The sequence below is a fragment of the Heloderma suspectum genome, chromosome 2 (assembly GCF_057233095.1).
Source record: "Heloderma suspectum isolate Gila_16-S chromosome 2, 16-S_ref, whole genome shotgun sequence".
Classification (NCBI taxonomy): domain Eukaryota; kingdom Metazoa; phylum Chordata; class Lepidosauria; order Squamata; family Helodermatidae; genus Heloderma; species Heloderma suspectum.
Window position 1 is genome coordinate 70,568,425 of NC_139459.1, and position 17,858 is coordinate 70,586,282.

General features: G+C 44.5%; 1 long non-coding RNA gene across 1 annotated transcript in view; it reads left to right on the forward strand.

The window, feature by feature from the left end:
• The window catches only part of LOC146352329 (uncharacterized), a 62,757-nt gene that overhangs the window by 22,100 nt on the left and 22,799 nt on the right, over positions 1 to 17,858 (forward strand). The window contains exon 3 of the long non-coding RNA XR_014787681.1: positions 6,917 to 7,033. This is a non-coding gene — a long non-coding RNA (uncharacterized LOC146352329). The remainder of the gene's footprint in view (positions 1 to 6,916; positions 7,034 to 17,858) is intronic.

The window sequence follows — 17,858 nt, forward strand, 5'->3', positions numbered from 1 at the left end:
AATGGTCCTAAACTAGACAACCTTTCACATTTGAACATGGAGTGAATCTAAGAACTGCCCTCGGAGTTTTGCTGAAAATGCCTTTCACAATTCAACATGTTGAAATTTGAAGTGTTGGACTGGGACTCAGGAGATCCAGGTTCTAGTCCTCACTCAGCCTTGAAGCTCACTCGGGGATTTGGGGCCAGTCATTGACTCTCAGCCTAACTTAACTCACGGGGTTGTTGTGAGGATGAAATGGAGAAGAAGAAAACATGTAAGCCACCTTGGGCTCTTTGCAAGAAGAAAAAAAAGGCAAGATATAAATATAATAGTAAATAAGCCAATAAATACAATAGTATACAGGGGCAGCTTGCCCCTGTTGCAGGCTGTCGACAGGGTTTGTGCTGTCTTTGGAAAAGATCCATAAATCTGTGTTTAGGTTAAGAAAGCCTTTGAAGCCATTTGCCTCTTGTGTGTGAGCTGAGCCTGAAGGTTTCACTGTTGCTGTATGTAACACTGAGTGTGCTAAAGGCTCAATCTTATGCATGTTTAGTTGGAAGGACATCCTACAATTCCCAGCATTCCCCAGACAGCATGGTGACTGGGGAATGCTGAGAGTTGTAGGACTTCTTTCTGTCTAAACATGAATAGGATGGCTCCCGAAATGGCCCCGCCCCAAAACAGAGGCATCCCTGCTGGAGTTGTTCTGCTAACCTGGCATCAGTTATGCCAAAATAGTTTCCCATTAATTCTATCTGAAATGCAAAAAGGGTGCCTGGATTTAAAACACATTGTACCCTGAGCTCTGAAAGATGCTGCTTCAGGGTATCTGTGCCTTCACGCTGTTATTTTGGTGGGTGCAATCGCTTCCTAATTTCTAAAGCAAGCAAGCAAGCAAGAAAAAAAAAACCCCAAACAGCTGTGACAACTGAGAGTGTAGGGCAATAAAAAAAAAAATACACACCACACAATGAAAGATCAAAATTATCCACTCCTCATGGCGTTCACGATCAAAACCTGACCATACTTGATCACTACTTGGGGAAGGAATGCTAGGCCCTCCATAAATACCTTGTTTGTGATAGCTGCTATGGGAGCCATGGCTCCAGCTGACACAAATGAAATTCAATGAGAACTGCTGCTGTTTTGGCAATGAGGAATTAGAATGAATTCTAGAAAATAGAATAACCAATACTTTCAATTTTATAGCACTTCAGAGTGCTCAAAACCCTTGGTCCACAAGCATTATTTTAGGAAGAAATAAAGGTATGCACAAATTTATTTCTTTGTTTGAAGTATTCCTTCACCACTCTGGACAGTTGACAAAATCAAACAATAAAAACAACAAGATAATACAACAATATACATTTTTAAAGATCACAGCAGAGCAGAATAAAATGTCAGCATAAAAACTACTACCTACAAATTAAAAAGAACCTAAAAGATCTGGAGGGAAATTAAAGGATTAGACCTGGTGCTTAACAGGCAATGTGGCAACCTCCCTGGGGAGGCATTTCTCAAGTCAGGGTACCACAGCTGTCTCTGATCACCATCTACCTTATTTCAGAGGGTGGAAGGACCCAGAATTGGATGGTGTACATGGTCCTTTTTATCCTCCCAACAACCCACTGAGGTAAGCTAGGCTGATGGAGAGTGACTCTAGGACAGTGGCCCCAGAACAATCAATGAGCTTCATAGCTAAGTGGGAACAGAAACTTGGTCTCCCCAGTCTAAGGGCATAAGTATATGAAATGGTGATGGGGGAGTGTCAAGGTTCCACCAATGACCTGGACCCCCTGATCAACTTCTTAAGGATCTCTTGCCTCCTTAAGAGTCCCACCTTCCTTCTTTTTCCTTCCTTTCCCAATAACATGACTAGGGATATCAGAGAATTCCGCCACAGACTCCAGTGAGGTCGGATTCTTTAGAATCTGCCCCCCTGGAATCCGTGGTGGAATGGCCTCCCCCCTGCCACCCCGCGGAATCCCCCCGGGACGGAGCTTACCTGGCGGTGACTCTGGCGGTGACTCTGGTGGTGGCAGCTCCTCCGGCTGGTCTCCTGGCCACTGCCAGGCTGCTGCAGCCGCAAATGGTCGTAGCGGCCGCCATTTGCGTGGCTGCCTTTTTCGTGATAGGCTACATAAATACTTACGTAGCCTATCCTGGCAAAGAGCAGAGGCGCAAATGGCAGCTGCTACGTCATTTGTGCTCCTGCTCTTTGCCATGATAGGCTACATAAGTATTTACATAGCCTATCACGAAAAAGGCAGCCACGCAAATGGCGTAGCGGCTGCCATTTGCATGGCTGCCTTTTTTGTGATAGGCTACGTAATTACTTACGTAGCCTATCATGGCTGGAAGCCACGCAAATGGCAGCCGGTGTAGCGGCCGCCATTTGTGGCCGCAGCAGCCTGGCTGCGGCCAGAATTCCAGCTGCAGCCGGCCCCGGCTGGCAGCTCTACAGAGTTGCCGCAGAGCGGAGCTGGCAGGGAGGATTCCGGGGGGGGGGCGGTGCGCCTCCCTCCCACACAGATGACCTCAGTGGAACCACGTGTTTCGTACACCCCTAAACATGACTGTAGACATGGAGTGATTAGTATTTCAGAGACTTGGGTTTTAACCACAAAAGTTTACTGGTAAATTAAAGCAAGCAAATTACAAGTAAAGGTATTTACAGAATAGAGCTGAGTGATACAAAAGGCATTAAGGGAAAATAACCGTTGCAAAAGCACAAGTTCCTCCACCCTAATTGCACTTAAGCTTCTCCAGGCTGCTTCTTCCTGCTCCAGTCTTTCTGACTCTCTAGTCTTCCTGTCTCTAGTCCCCCTCTCACTGGCTTTCTCTCTCTCTCTGGTCCCCCTCTCTCTGGCTCTCTTCCACTTTATATCCCCTTTCCCCCTCTTTCCCCCAAACCGAAAGTACTATTTCAAGCCTGGAGAAATGAAACCGAAGTCAGGAAAATAAAACTGAATTGGGGAATTAAACTACTCTTCTCGGGGATACCGCCTCTCAACAGAAAACTCCAGGCCTCTAGGCCTGACTTTTTTCTTTTCCTTGCCTTTGTAGGCCTCAAACCTTCACAGGGAGACTACAGCATTTTTGTTTTATTTATTAAAGAGCAAATGCAGTCATGGAACACCTGCCTCCCTGATCCAGGTTGGAGCCACAACGGGAGGGAGGAAGCCTTTTCTGGCTGTGCCATTTCCCCAATCCAAATAATACACACAAGCACGGGAGCTGCTCTTTTCTACCTTTGAGCTGGGCAGCTCAGCAAGGTGATGCCCAGCATATCGTACTGCTTCCAAATGACACAGATGTAGTACCTTTTAAGGTACGTGACAAGGTACCTGAGGAAGGAGAGAACACGTGCCACCGCTGCCATATCACACCCCTTTCTGCTGCATCATGTCCACCTTTCCCTTTGCTGCCATGTCAGCAATATGAGGAACTGTGCAGCCAGAAGTGGCGGTGGGGCTCTCGCATGAGCCTGCCAGGTCTCACAATACCTCTTGTGCGAGCCCCAAAAGTGCACAGAGCTGACGCAGCAGCAAAAGTAAGGGGGGCACAATGAGGGAAACAAAGGGAGGGTCACTGCTCCAGAGGGGCCCACCAGCCGCTCTCTTGCTGTGGCAAACGCTGTGGCAGGAAAGCAGCTGGTGGAGCTCTCCAGAGCAACCGCTGGAAGCAGCGAGGCTTCCTGAGGGGAGCGGGGAGCAGCACAATTCGTCACTCCTCAAACTCCACCACCTGAGGTGGGTGCCTCACCCTGCTTCATGGGAGGGCTGGCCCTGGCTTAACATCAAAGGCCTAACAAAGCTATGGGCTCTATTTGAAACAGGGATAAAAAGATGCTTTATCCCTTCGCATCACCGTCTGATCAAACTTGAACCTGAGCTGTGAAGTGTTTTGGTAGAAGCTCACATTTTAACTGGAAGTGATGCTTTGAGCAAGCTTGGTAACAAACATACAACACGGGTTGTGCTCTGTTGCCGACGAATTGCTGCCAAGCACCCAACCAGGAGAGCTTTTGCTGCTGTTTGTAAGCTGCTGACAATTCTGCTCGGAAACGAGCATGTGGGGATGAGTCTCCTCATGAACCTTGTTTCTCAGAAGAACTGAGCTCCCACCAGCCCACCGGACAGCTATTTGGTGAGCTGGCAGGAGGAGAAATGGGAAATGGGTGTGTGAAGAGACTCATTCCCGTACTCCCTATTTCTGAGCAGAATTGGCTGATTCAGCTGAGAAACAGGAGATGCAGGTATTGTCCTCCCTGCACACTTACGTTCCAGCAGAACTGAGAGCACTGGGAAGGAGGCTGTGTAAGGAAAATCATCCCTACATGGCTTCTTTCCCACCACAATTGCTGGGAAGAGGGCAAGGGTAAAGTCTCTCTCTCCAGCCAGCAATCATGAGCAGCATCACTGGGGTGAGGACGAAGCTAAAGCCTCCCCCCAGCAATCTGGATATATGTGTGTGCGCATATGTGTAATGTATGCACACACATGCCCTTGGGTGTGCAGCCCCTGACTGTCCACCCAACACTGCACATGGCCTTCGAACTAAAGGAATTTGCCCAGCCTTGCACTAGACCATACTGGTGGTAACAGCATCTAGTAATAGTTTTTTCCTATCCATCTTGACTAAAGATACCTATATTTTGCCACCAAAATGTACTTTCTATATGTACATGTTCATGGGTTTTCGCATATCCCCATTTATACATCAGCCATCTTGGAAAATGGTAGCTACAGAATTCATGTAACAGAATAGGTCAAGCTAAATGTCTGCCTACATGTGCCTGAAATACATAGACACTTCAAGATTCTCTGCACTTCTCTTTTTTATGAGGTCTATGGCAGATCCTTTTCACCAACTGTCAAAATTGAGCTTCCAAACTCATTAGGGGAGAGCCCTGTATTTTTTGCTTATGTTACTCTGTAAAGTGTGAGTAACTTTATTGTGCGAGTTGCCCTGAGAACGTTTTGCTATAGACTGGCGTAAAAATTAAAGAAAGCAATTTTAAAAAGTGTCATGTACAATGATAAATCCCAGAGGGGTAGCTGTGTTTTCATTGCATTTCATTGCAATGAAAATAACAAAGACACTTTATCTATGGATTGGATGCAGATGGAGGGAGCAATCCTATGGCCCCTAGACCATAGGATTGGCTTTTATTGTTGTTTTATTGTTGTTTATATTGTATGACTTTTAATATTTTAATTATTTTAATGTATTTTATTGTTGTAAACTGCCTTGGGAGGGCTTCCGCCCTGAAATGTGGCCAATAAATATTTTAAATAAACAAACAAACAAACAAACAGAGTCTGGGGTCGGAGGCAGCGCTCCAACTTTGGAGCCAAGAGTCCAAGGTCCCGGCACCATCTCCCTTCCCCTCACAGCCGGCATAGAGAGGACCGCACTAGCTGCCTGCACTGGCTGCCTCTTCGAGGCCACAAATGCAACCTCAGGGAGGAGGGAAAGGAGGTGTGCTGGTGGGCAGGGAGGGGAGGAGACGTACACCATATCCCCAAGTTTCCCCAGCTAGATAGGCAAAAAAGCTCATTTAGCCAAAATAAAGAGCAGGAGATCGCCTCTGCCACTCCTTTCACTCTGCAATGGATGGCTTACGGGCATCCCAATAGGATTGCGCCCTGAGTTAGTCAGCTGGCCACAGGGCACCTGGTTAGAGATGCTGGAGAAATCCAGTGCAGGCCCAAATGAGGCTGGATTCCACAGTGGACCAGCACCCCCTTACCTCATGCATCCACTGCAGTTCATGGGGCAGTTCTCTGATTCCCTAAAAGGCGTGATACACTAATGGCAGTCGCCATTAGCCTATCATGGGAAAATTACAGCCGTAAATTGCGTAGTTTACAGCATGTGTGGTCATAAAGCACTTCCTTCTATGTAAATTGCAGTGTAAAAGGCTGCAATTTACATAAAGGGAAGTGTTTTACAGCAGCAAATGCCATAAACTACGCAATTTATTACCGTAATTTTCCCATGATAGGCTAATGGCAGCCACCATTAGCCTATTGCACCTTTTAGACAGCCAGAAAGCCACCCCACGAACTGCAGCGGATGCACCAGAGCTCTGGGGAAATCCACAGGGCCCTAAGCAGCCCAGATTTCCTTTCTGCGGATCCCTCCCCCCCCCCCGACATTGGGGGTTCGCCCATCTCTACACCCAGTGACCTATAGTGTTGATTTCAGTGGGATTAACACACGACTAAGTCTGGATCCAACACACTTTATCTATATCCTAAGGGAGCTCTTATCCGTGAAAAGTCATGTTACAATAAATCTGTCAGTCTTTAAAGTGCCATAAATCACTTTGTTGTTCAGGTACACTGCTGGTTGAGGAAATCTACAGTGACCTGGCTATGTAGTCACTGTAGCAACTGGATAAGAGCCTCACAGTGCGCTGAACTACAGTCCAGATGAAGTTGACCCATAGTTCGTCATGCAAAAAGAGTGGTCTGAACTAGGTCTAAGTCAGCTGAATAGCAGCTTGTTTGTGTTTGCTAGTAATTTGGTAATATGAAATAGGTCAAACATTTATGTTTGGGCACACAAGAAGTTAAAAAGGAAGAAAAGGCAAAAGGGAGGGAGAAGACAAAAGAACTGGCAAAGGGCTAAGCAGTTTACAAATTTGATGCTCTGCTGTGTGAAACAATTTGGCAATAAAAATCAAATGTGACAAGAAATTAATCCATATTGCATTTTAATTACTGTTTGAAAAATGGAGGAAGTGTAAGACGTCTGAGTTACTTAACTCTGAAAGATGACTATTACAGGAACTTTGTATTTACTACTTTGGGTAAGAACATTTACAACTCTTTGATGTAAATTGCTTTGGTTGTTTTTAAAATGGCAGCCACAGTGATACTGAATCTTGGCATGTAGTGTTTTCTGTTTTCTGCATTTCTTTCAGACTTCTCCCGTAAATTTTGTTCCCCTATGGCGAGATGTCTATGTTCTAGGAATAGACACAGAGCCTGCACCTCTCCATTTCAAAGGATAGAAAGAAGCATGAAAGACAGGAAGTAAGGTAAGGTAAATAATTCACCTTGTTAACTCCTGCTCTCCCATATTCTGAGGGTTGGATCCAGGATTTGCCTTCTGTGAGAGGAAGGGACCTTCCTTGAGTGCTCACAGAAGGTCCCTCCACCCAATTTTGTGGATGCCCCTCTTCCCCGCATTACAGTTCACCCCATTCATCAGGGGCTCCTGACTCTCTGTGTAGCGTTTTCTAGGGGCTGGAGGGAGGCAGGGAAGTCTCTTTTGCCAGCTTGAATCTGAATTCAAGCACATATGTCCAAAGCTGCTCAATCAAAGGCAAATGCTTTGTAAACCAAAAACCATTCATACATACCATGCCCCCACACATACACCCTAACAGAAATCCTAACGTTCAAATGCCACTTGTATCCTTGTGCTTACATGACAAGCTGTTACCGCAGACATGTCAACTCACCTGTGAGGTGCTCAAAAACAAAGCGATAAAAAGCACATCCAATTGAACGCACAAGGAGTGACATGAAGGTTATGAATCAGGTTGACAAACAGTCTGCTGACACCAGGAGTATCAAAGTGACCCAACACAGGACCTTGAGGAAATAACTTTGTAATTACGTGCTGAATGGCTCCAATACTAGGGCAAGTGCCTTTCACTCCCCTGCTCTTGGGCCTCCTGATGATTTTAGTGTTGTGAAACGAGAAGACTGGAAATGAAAAGTCAGCCTACAGCAATGTATGGATTAAACATCTTGAAATGGCTGTTTTCCGAAGCAGACATCAGCAGAGGAGGGAAGGGTTAAATTCCCCTTCCACACCCCTTGCAGTCCAGATCATTATCTGCCCACCCCTTACTATTTTCATTTGTGCATGTATGGAAAAACTGTTCTTTAAAAAATAAAACATGCCAGAACATTACATAGTGGCGCTCTGCCAAGTAGCACAGGCGTGTTACCAATGCAATGGACAAGGGAGTGGCTATCACATGTGAGGGATATAGTTAAGTCCAGGAGAGACCATTGGAGTCCTCTTTTTCTATGCAGGACAGAGGGATCAGAAGGGTGCAAAAGGTCAGTCAGTGATAGGTCAAGGGGTGGATATTCCATAAACACTAATTGGTCTTTTAATTAAAGGTGATGAACTATCAGTCTGCCAAGATGCAATTTTTGACTGGATGGGTTCATGTGTGGCTGGAATGAATAAAAAGCCAGACACAGGCCACTTGGTCAATGCTGAAGAGAGAGCCAGATTCGAGACGAATCCTAAGCTGAGCTGAGCTAGGCCAGAGCAGACAGTAGAGGCAGAGCCTGTTAGACTTGGCATTAATGAACTTATATGATTAGGCACAAGGAAACATTAAAACTACCACAGACTCATAGTCAACTATGGAAAGATTTGTTAGGATGGCAGGATATGAAGGGAGTAGGATAAATGCATAGAGTATAGGTGAGGCAATCTTTGTATTGTAAAAAGATATTGATGACAGATGGTAGTGAATGCATTCGCAAGTCGTCTTATTGTTTATTAATGTCTTACTTGTTAAAAATAAAAAAAAACTGTTAAAAAAGATAAGAAGTCAGAAGGGCAGCTGAGGGTTGAATTCATGTAAAAGCTGGGGAAGATGGAGCTGAAGGAAGAGGAAAACTTCTGAAGCAGCCCTTCAAGAGAGCCAAAGCTGTGCCTCTCAGCTATAAGAAGTTGAACACAAGAAGCTGCAGTTTTTTCAGAGAGTAGCAGCTTGTAAACACCTTCTGTTCTGAATCTTCATCAGTTTGACCCTGACCAGAAGGAAGCAGTGGTGGCTGAGGCCCACTGGGTCTGGTGGGGTGAAAGGCAGCATCAGCATAGGCAGACAGTAACACAGACAGAAAAACAGTCTTTCAAACCCAGTAGTAAGTCACTGCAAGCACTTGGTTGTAGGATATGTCCTGTTTAAAATTATGCATCATCTTGAGGGGCCTGGTGGGCAGGAAGGCAATCTATAAATACTTTTAATAAATAAACAAATAAATAAATAGGCTCAAATTCACTTAATTCTATTTTGCACTATGAACATTAAATGTATAAATGGTAACTTGTGTCTATGATGAGAGAAATGCTAAAGCTGCTGAGATGTTTCTTTAAAAATATATATAAGGGATAGTCAAATCACCATGATTCTCATCACAGTGAGAAGCAGTGGCTCATGATTTTAGGAGATGTCATGATAAAGTTGAAGATGTTAGAGATTTAGTTTGTAGCACATATGATGGTCCATCAATATTAATTTAAAATATTTGTCTGCTGCCTTTCCACAGTACAATCTACAAAGGAAAGGAAAGGTTCCTCCTGTGCAAGCACCGGGTCATTCCTGACCCCTAGAGGGACGCCTGCTTACGCTGGCGTTTTCATGGCAGACTATAGTGGGGTGGTTTGCCATTGCCTTCCCCAGTCGTGACTACCTTTCCCCCAACAATCTGGGTACTCATTTTACTGACCTTGGAAGGATGGAAGGCTGAGTTGACCTGAGCTGGCTACCTGGGACCCAGCTTCCGCTGAGATCGAACTCAGGTCGTGGGAAGAGTTTCAGTTGCAATACTGCCGCCTACCACTCTGCGCCACACAAGGCTCACAATCTACAAAGCAGCTAACATAAACATATAAAATACAATTCAGAAAAAAAAAACACTAAACACATTAAGGGCGCAATCCTATTCAGATAGGCGGCCACCTCCGAACTCGGAGGTGACCACCTATCCAATGCAGGGCAGGAGAAGCACGGAGGGGATCGTTCCCTCCACGCTTCTCCTGCCCTGCATTTTGGCTAGACAGCCAATTGCGGCTGTCTAGCCATGGGAGGGCTGAGCCGGGGAGGAGGCTGCCGTACAACACATTGGATGTGTTGCACAGGCAATTCCACCCTCCCCACCCCAGAATGCCCCTTTTTGGCTGCTCCGCACTCCTCTTGCAAGCACAGAGGACGGGGCTGTTCCACGCTGCCTCTGAGGCAGTGCAGAAGTGGTGGGAGGTCAGTTCTCTGGAAACCGACCTCAGAACGTGGGCTCCAAGGTTGGTTCCCAGAAAACCAGATATCCTATGGCCGTCTAGCTACTGGCTGGGGAGTGCTAGGAGTTGTAGGCCTTTTCTCTGTCTAAACATGCATAGGATTGTGCCCTAAAATAACTAAACCTATATAGACAGCAGCAGCAGCTAATAAATATAAGCAGGTAGAAGGATCCTTGTTAAAAGCTCTTTCAAATCAAACCGTTCTAAATAATGAGCAAAGAGCAGAGCCCTCTTCATAGATTCTTCTCCATGTGGGCAAGTCATGCTTTGAGAAGAGGAGAGTGGGATCACTCTACTGGCCCTGCCCCTAACATTGTGCTCATTGCTGGCCCCTTGAGTTATGCACATGCAGCACAACATCCACAAAGGGACACCTACTCATGTTCAGCTGGACATGCATGAGAAGAAACTCAGAGCCAACATGGATTTGTCAAGAACAAATCCTGCAAGATGAATCTGATCTCATTTTTTGATCAAGTAACCTCCCTTGTGGACTGTGGGAATGCTGTGGACATAATATACCTTGACCTCAGCAAAGCTTTCGACAAAGTGCCCCATGATATCCTGATGAGCAAACTAGCTCAAAGTGGGCTAGATGAAACAATGATCCGGTGGAGCCACAGCTGGCTACAGAATCGGACTCAAAGGGTGCTTATCAATGGGATCTTCTCAAACTGGGGAGAGGTAATGAGCAGGGTACTGCAGGGCTCAGTCCTGGGCCCAGTGCTCTTCAACATTTTTATGAATGACTTGGAGGAGGAGGTGCAGGGAATGCTGGTCAAATTTGCAGATGACACAAAATTGGGCGGGATAGCTAATACCCTGGAAGACAGAAACAAAATTCAAAGTGGTCTTGATTAACTGGAGTGCTGGGCAGAAAACAACAGAATGAAATTTAATAGGGATAAATGCCAAGTTCTGCACCTAGGAAAAAGAAACCAAATGCACAGTTACAAGACATGGCTCAACAACATTACAAGCGAGAAGGATCTTGGAATTGTTGTAGAACACAAGCTGATGTGATGTGATGTGGCTGCAAAAAAGGCCAATGCTATTTTGGGCTGCATTAATAGAAGCATAGCTTCCAAATCCCGGGAAGTACTAGTTGCCATCTACTCAGCACTGGTTAGGCCTCATCTGGAGTACTGTGTCCAGTTCTGAGTACCGCACTTTAAGAAGGATGCAGACAAACTGGAGAGGGTTCAGAGGAGGGCAACAAAGATGATCAGGGGACTGGAAACAAAGCCCTATGAAGAGAGACCAAAAGAACTGGGCATGTTTAGCCTTGAGAAGAGAAGACTGAGGGGAGATATGATAGCACTGTTCAAGTACTTGAAAGGTTGTCACAGAGAGGAAGGCCAGGATCTCTTCTCGATCATCCCGGAGTGCAGGACACAGAATCATGGGCTCAAGTTACAGGAAGCCAGATTCTGGCTGAACATCAGGAAAAACATCCTGACTGTTAGAGCAATACGACAATGGAACCAATTACCTGGGGAGGTGGTGGGCTCTCCCACACTGGAGGCGTTCAAGACGAGGCTGGACAGCCATCTGTCAGGGATGCTCTGACTTGGATTCCTGCATTGAGCAGGGGGTTGGACTCAATGGTCTTGTAGGCCCCTTCAAACCCTACTATTCTATGATTCTATGAAGACCCCTTTGCAGAAGTCACATTGAATCTGAATATTTTAAGGGATGGGGCCAGTGATGTTGGTTGACATCAGGGATGGTGCCAGTGACCCATTACCTGCCGATGCATTATTTGTATGAATGTATGAATTGGGCTTGAGTCACCAGCAAATGTTTCTATGGATGCCTTACCCAACCTAGGCACCACCCAGGTTGGGAAGAAGGCCATCTTTCCCTATGGGACAAGGCCTTTCCCCCATTATCTTGGCCCTAGGCTGTTTTGGGCTTTAGAGGTCACATGAGCCAGAGAGTCTCAGTCAATGAGCACACAACACCTTATTAAAAATTATCTAAGTATTCTCACACTGTTGTTCCTAAGGAGTATCATATTCCTTCATTCTTCTCCATTTCTCCTCTTGTGATCTCTTATCAACAGTGTCTTTTCCTAGCATACCATTATGGTACCTTTCAGAATTTACTGACGTTAGGGACAGTTCCAACACAGAAAGCGCTTCCATGTCAAAATTAACATAATAAAATCCACATGTAGATTGTAAAATGTGCCCAACCAGTACATGGGATATTATTCACTGCCTTCTCATACCTTGTGTGGGAACTGTGTAACATGCAAAGCAGTCCTTAGCCTAGGCTACATGCAAAGGTGAAAACAGGAGAGTTTGCTGGGGAATGAGCAGGCAAAGGACAATATAAGAAATGTCAGACAGCAGCTGACACAAGTCTCTGGATGTAAGGTCCCAGGCCTGTAAGCAAGCTAACAGTAGCTGAGAGAGGCTTAGATATCCATAACGCTCTCTGCTTTGGTTCATTATTAAGTGCAATTTCCTTGCAAGTGGGCTCCTTGGCTTGTAAGATGAGTCAAAGATCGATATGGCCACCTCAGCACATTCCATGCTAATGAGCTCTGGTACCATTTATCTTATCAGAGTCTCGGATAGTGGAGCTCTGTTTGTCTTAAAGCTATAGGTGTCTGTGCTGGGAACCAAGTACTGTTAGGCTATGCTGGGAAAGTTGCAGATGAACTCTAATTAACTCTTGCTGCTGTCATGCTGCATCAATGCTAACATGTATGGTATAAAACCCATCTTGCACCATACCTCTTGGTTCAGAGAAGCTGTCTGATCCAACCATTGGGTATGCCTGTGTGCTTCTTGTAAGTAAACCTGGATCTGGCTTATCACTTTCTCAGCACCTCCAAACCTTAGCAGCCCATGGCTGGGGCATACACTGGACTGGAGGCAAAGAGGTCAGCAAAGAGCAGACTTGGGAGAACAGCAGCTTGGTTTTACGCAGGCCAAGAACTGAGTGCAGTATATAGAGGCAGACAGCATGGAAGCTGGAGCATAGTATTCACTAGTGAATGAACTTTGAAAGCAACGATAGCCATGCTTCAAGAGGTATGACCAGGAACATGACAGGTGGCAAAGAGCTGAACACTCTGCAGTTCTAAACCTGCCAACATAATGAGAATAAGAAACATTGGAAGCCCACCCCATAAAGCTGCTCAGTTCTATGAAGTATGAGTAGTGACTGCAGCCAAAGCACAATCTAATGCCCGAGAGATGAGGCAGAAGCTGGCTAAGTCTGTCCAATTTTCCAGATGGTCTTATTGTTAGAACCTCTGGCAGCAACAAGAAATAAAGCTAAGTGCTTTTTGCGAGTTGAGTAGTGATTCCATTAGCCATCACTCTGGTCTCTGCACATTTTAGGACAATCTAATCCAGTCTTCCCCAACCCAGTGCCCTCCAGATATGTTGGACTATACCTCCCATAATTTCCAGCCAGTATGGCCAATGACCATGCTGGCTGGGAATTACAGGAGTTGTAGTCCAAGATATCTGGAGGGCACCAGGTTGTAGAAGGCAGATTTAATCTGTCCCATACCTTTCTTGACCCTTGTCTGTGTGATGGGTCCCAGAATTCACCATCACTCCTATATAACCTATCTGCATACTCAGTGACTGAGTTTGGATGACATGCCATGGCATGTTGTGGGTTATTTAACCCATGATGAGTCATGGCATCTATGGGTGACAAGTTGCATATCACCCCTTTGGGGGTTATTGTATCATGTGAACCTGGCAAGTATGCGTATGCGAGGATTAAACAAAACCCTCAAACAGACCATGGGTTATGCAAAGGTTGTCTAACCCTCCCATAACCCACGCTGAGTTCACACAATACCACAACCTCTGAGCAGGGGTTGCATACACCCCGCATGCACCACAGCCTCACCATGGATTAAATAACCTATGGTGGGCTGAATGTCATGCTCGATCAAAACTGCCCACCATGGATTGTTCAAGCTGCAGCGTATGCCATCATGTGCCAAGCAGGATTTGCATATTTAATGCCCAGCCATAGCTTGTCATGTCATATGAACCTGGAGCCCATGGGTTATGCGAGGGTTAAACAACCCTCACATAACCCAACAACAGACCATGGGTTATGTGAGGATTGTTTGAACTTTGCATAACCCATGGTCCCTAGGTTCTCATGACACAATAAACAACCATTGGGCACTGAATATTGAAAATGGCTGCTCACACATGCTGCAGCACACCATGGCTTGCTTAAATAAATAAAGAAATAAGCAAACCACGGTGGGCTCGTCAATCATGTGAATTGACCCAATGTGTGCAACAGAGCATACCCTGTGTGTTTGCTTCCAGTTCCCATTGGCCATTGGCTAGTTCCTACTCTTCCTGTCTCACCTTTGACTCAGATTTGCTTATTTGCATCTCCTATGCCTGCTTTAGTCCAGCCTGTTTGGGCTACTTGGAACTGATCCTTGCCTATTGGACTACAAGTTTATCTAGCCCAGCTTTCCCCAACCTGGTGCCCTCCAGATGTTTTGGACGACAACTCCCATAATCTCTGACCATTGGCCATATTGGCTGGTGATGATGGGAGTTGTCATCCAAAACATCTGGAGGGTACCAGGTTAGAGAAGGCTGATCTAGTCCCTTAGTCTACTCATACAAAGATATAACTGGGGGGGGGGGGGCTTGATCCTGAAAAACACCAATCCCAACTAGTATGGGCACATTCTCCTCATACTATTTTTTTTCTGACCTACATAGCTTATAGGGGACCCAGACCCTTCTTATCCAGAGTGGTGTGGTGGTCCTTGCTATCCTGTGAAAGTACTTTCTAGTAAGTTCAGATTATTAGTGCCAAAGCCTGCTGCTGCATCAGGCCTAAGTCCTGTGCTGGCTTGAGGGGGGAGCTGTACTCTTGTGCCAGTTCTAGGATCACTGTGGGTTCTGGAAGCAGTGTACGCATAAGAACATAACAACATGAGAAGAGCCATGCTGGATCAGACCAACGCTCCACCTGGTTCATGCAGTAGCCCATCAGCTGTCTGTGGGAAACCCACAAGTAGGACATGACTGCAATAGCACCATCCTGCTCATGTTCTCCATCAACTGGTATGCAGAGGCATACTGCCTCTGATACTGGAGGTAGCCTTCAGGACTAGTAGCTATTGACTGACTTATCCACCATGAATTTTTCTAATCCATTTTTAAAGCCATCCAAACTGGCCCCTATCTTGTGGAGCAAATTTCATAGTTTAACTATGTGCTGTGAGAAGAAGTACTTCCTGTTAACTGACCGGAATCTCCCACCAACCAGCTTCATGGGATGACCCTGGGTTCTACAATTGTCCGGTTCTAGTGTGCTGATTCAAAACATGGGAGCATAAGGAAATGTAAATTCTACATAGCAGAAAGGAAAAGCATCAAAACCTAAATCTCTTCTGTTACTCAGAATTTCTTGTAGCCCACATTGCGTCCTAGCAGTGTCTTTTGCGTCTTTTTTTTGTTTCCAAATTCTAGTAAATATTGTAACAGAAGAAACAATAGTCATTACAGTGGAGGAAGTAGATTGTAATGGGGGAAATCCTGTTAAGAGATTAGAATTCAATTTCCACTCAACCATTCAACTGATTTCCAATTTCCATTTCCTTGTACTAAGTAATAACCTAATTTGTGGTCCTGGAAATATACATTGTGGCTAATGTAATTTTTACTTCAAAAACATTGCATTATGAGATCTCTAGCTTTAGAAACACAAGCTCAAAACTACAAACAGAACCTTCCACATTTGGTAAAGAGTCCTTCATAACATTACATTATGTTCATAACCATGTTTGTTTTAGATCTTGTGTTCCTCTCCAAAGGGGCTCCTGTCACCTTGGCCCTGGTTACAAAGGATACCTACATTAGAGCCAAATATATGTAAAATGTGGCCTTTTGATCTGATCTTGAAACTGTACAAATGCCTTCACATTTGTTTAGCTGCATAACTGTAGCTGGGCAGCACAGCCAGAACACAACTTGGTACAGGGAAGATGGGGTTGCTTCAATGCCTATTCCAAAACAAAACACAAAATAAAACACAAATACCACCCGCAGGAAAATATTTTAAAAGCATTTTTCACTATACACGTGAGCTAAAATCTGTCTTTATTGTACTCTTTCCTCCTCATCACTTTCCCTTTTGTGCTTTTTGAAGCATCTTGCTTAATTTTGCTATAGCACCTAGTATATTTTAGATGCGATATGATGATGATGGTGTTTCATTGTTTCTCTCCCATCCTTTCAAAAGCTGAGCTAGTTGGCTCATATCACTTGGACACCATGGACTGAAATTATCATTTATAATTTCTTGAGCATTAAAGGTATGGATCTGCCGATGGTGCAGAACCTGGCTGTTAACAGTGCATCCTTTGATGGTTGCCAGTCTACTGACTAATAAGACTGTCAGTCTAATAAGAGTTGGGTTAGGTCCTTATGCAGCTGTATATTATAAGTAGCTCCACTGGTTTTGACTCTGCAGTCCGATGGACAAGCTCTGCTTTCTGTTATACTGCTGCATGTATGATGCAACTCCTCTGAAACCAATAAAGATACTCTGGATTTAGATTTGTTAATGGGTTTAAAGATATTTGATCATTAAGAGGTATGTTATCTCCTTGATCCATGCATGTAATTTTCCTTTACAACTCCTGGAGAGGTGGGGTCATTTCACCCTGACATGAAAATAGGCATTAATATGGTTTTATGTGACCTTTCAGGGGTACCATATTTTGTCATGGTGCTCTTTCATTAGGGCTGAAATTGTAAAGGAGAAAAATATACTCCGTCTTTATAACCAACACTATAGAGATTACTATATAAATCATTTCCCAAAAGTACAATGGAACAACAATTCTTGCCTGTTTACTCTACAAATATAAATCTTCTTTGGAAAAAAAAATCAACCCCCACCACAGGAAAAAAAACCCTGATGAACAAAATGTGCTACATGGTAAACACAGAGCTGTATTTCAGGAGTTTCATGGCTTGATTGATACTCTGAGATAAAAATCATTCCTCACACTTTGGGACAAAAGTAAATGGCAGTTTGCAATGTTAAGAACCCCTGTGGAAATAAGATGAAATGAGACGAAGCTTCCAGACCTGTGAGAAAAATCAATCTGATGGAAAATTGACAAACTTGTTCAACGTGTCGGCACAGGATCCGAGTGCTGACCCGTAGAGACCTCCACTTAGACACACTGTGAAGTTACTGTCAGTTCTCTTAATCTGTTCAATTACACAACAGGATCTCAAAGGGGAATTTTTACCAAACATCACTTTAAATTAACTTTTTCTCCTTTGTGTTTTAAACCTTCAGCCTTCTCTGCCATCTAAAATAATGCCTCTCCAGCATCTCAAATGAATTTTTTTTTAAAACAACAACAACAACACCCCAATTGCTTGTCAATGAAAATTTTACAGGAAGATCGATTTTATTTATCTATGTGGCTTTATTTTAAAAAGAACCAACACATCACAACAAAAACAGGAATTTCAATATTTCATGACAAGTTTACCCCTGGTGAACACCACTAACTCCTCAGCTATCACTATTCAAGGATGGGAAAATTATTAAGATTTACATTATTTCTCCAGTGTGAATAAAAGAAATATCCTTTGGCATAGCTACAAGGCAAAACCACAGAAGTGTCTGAGAGAGAAGGAAAATCTAGTCTAGGCTGCTATCAATTGCTTCTAAATACTCAACTTTTCTTACTTATTTTCCCCATGCCATGGGACAACTGAAGTTATGAAATGAGGGCTGTAATCCTAAGTGTACTAACTATAAGTCAAATCCTAATG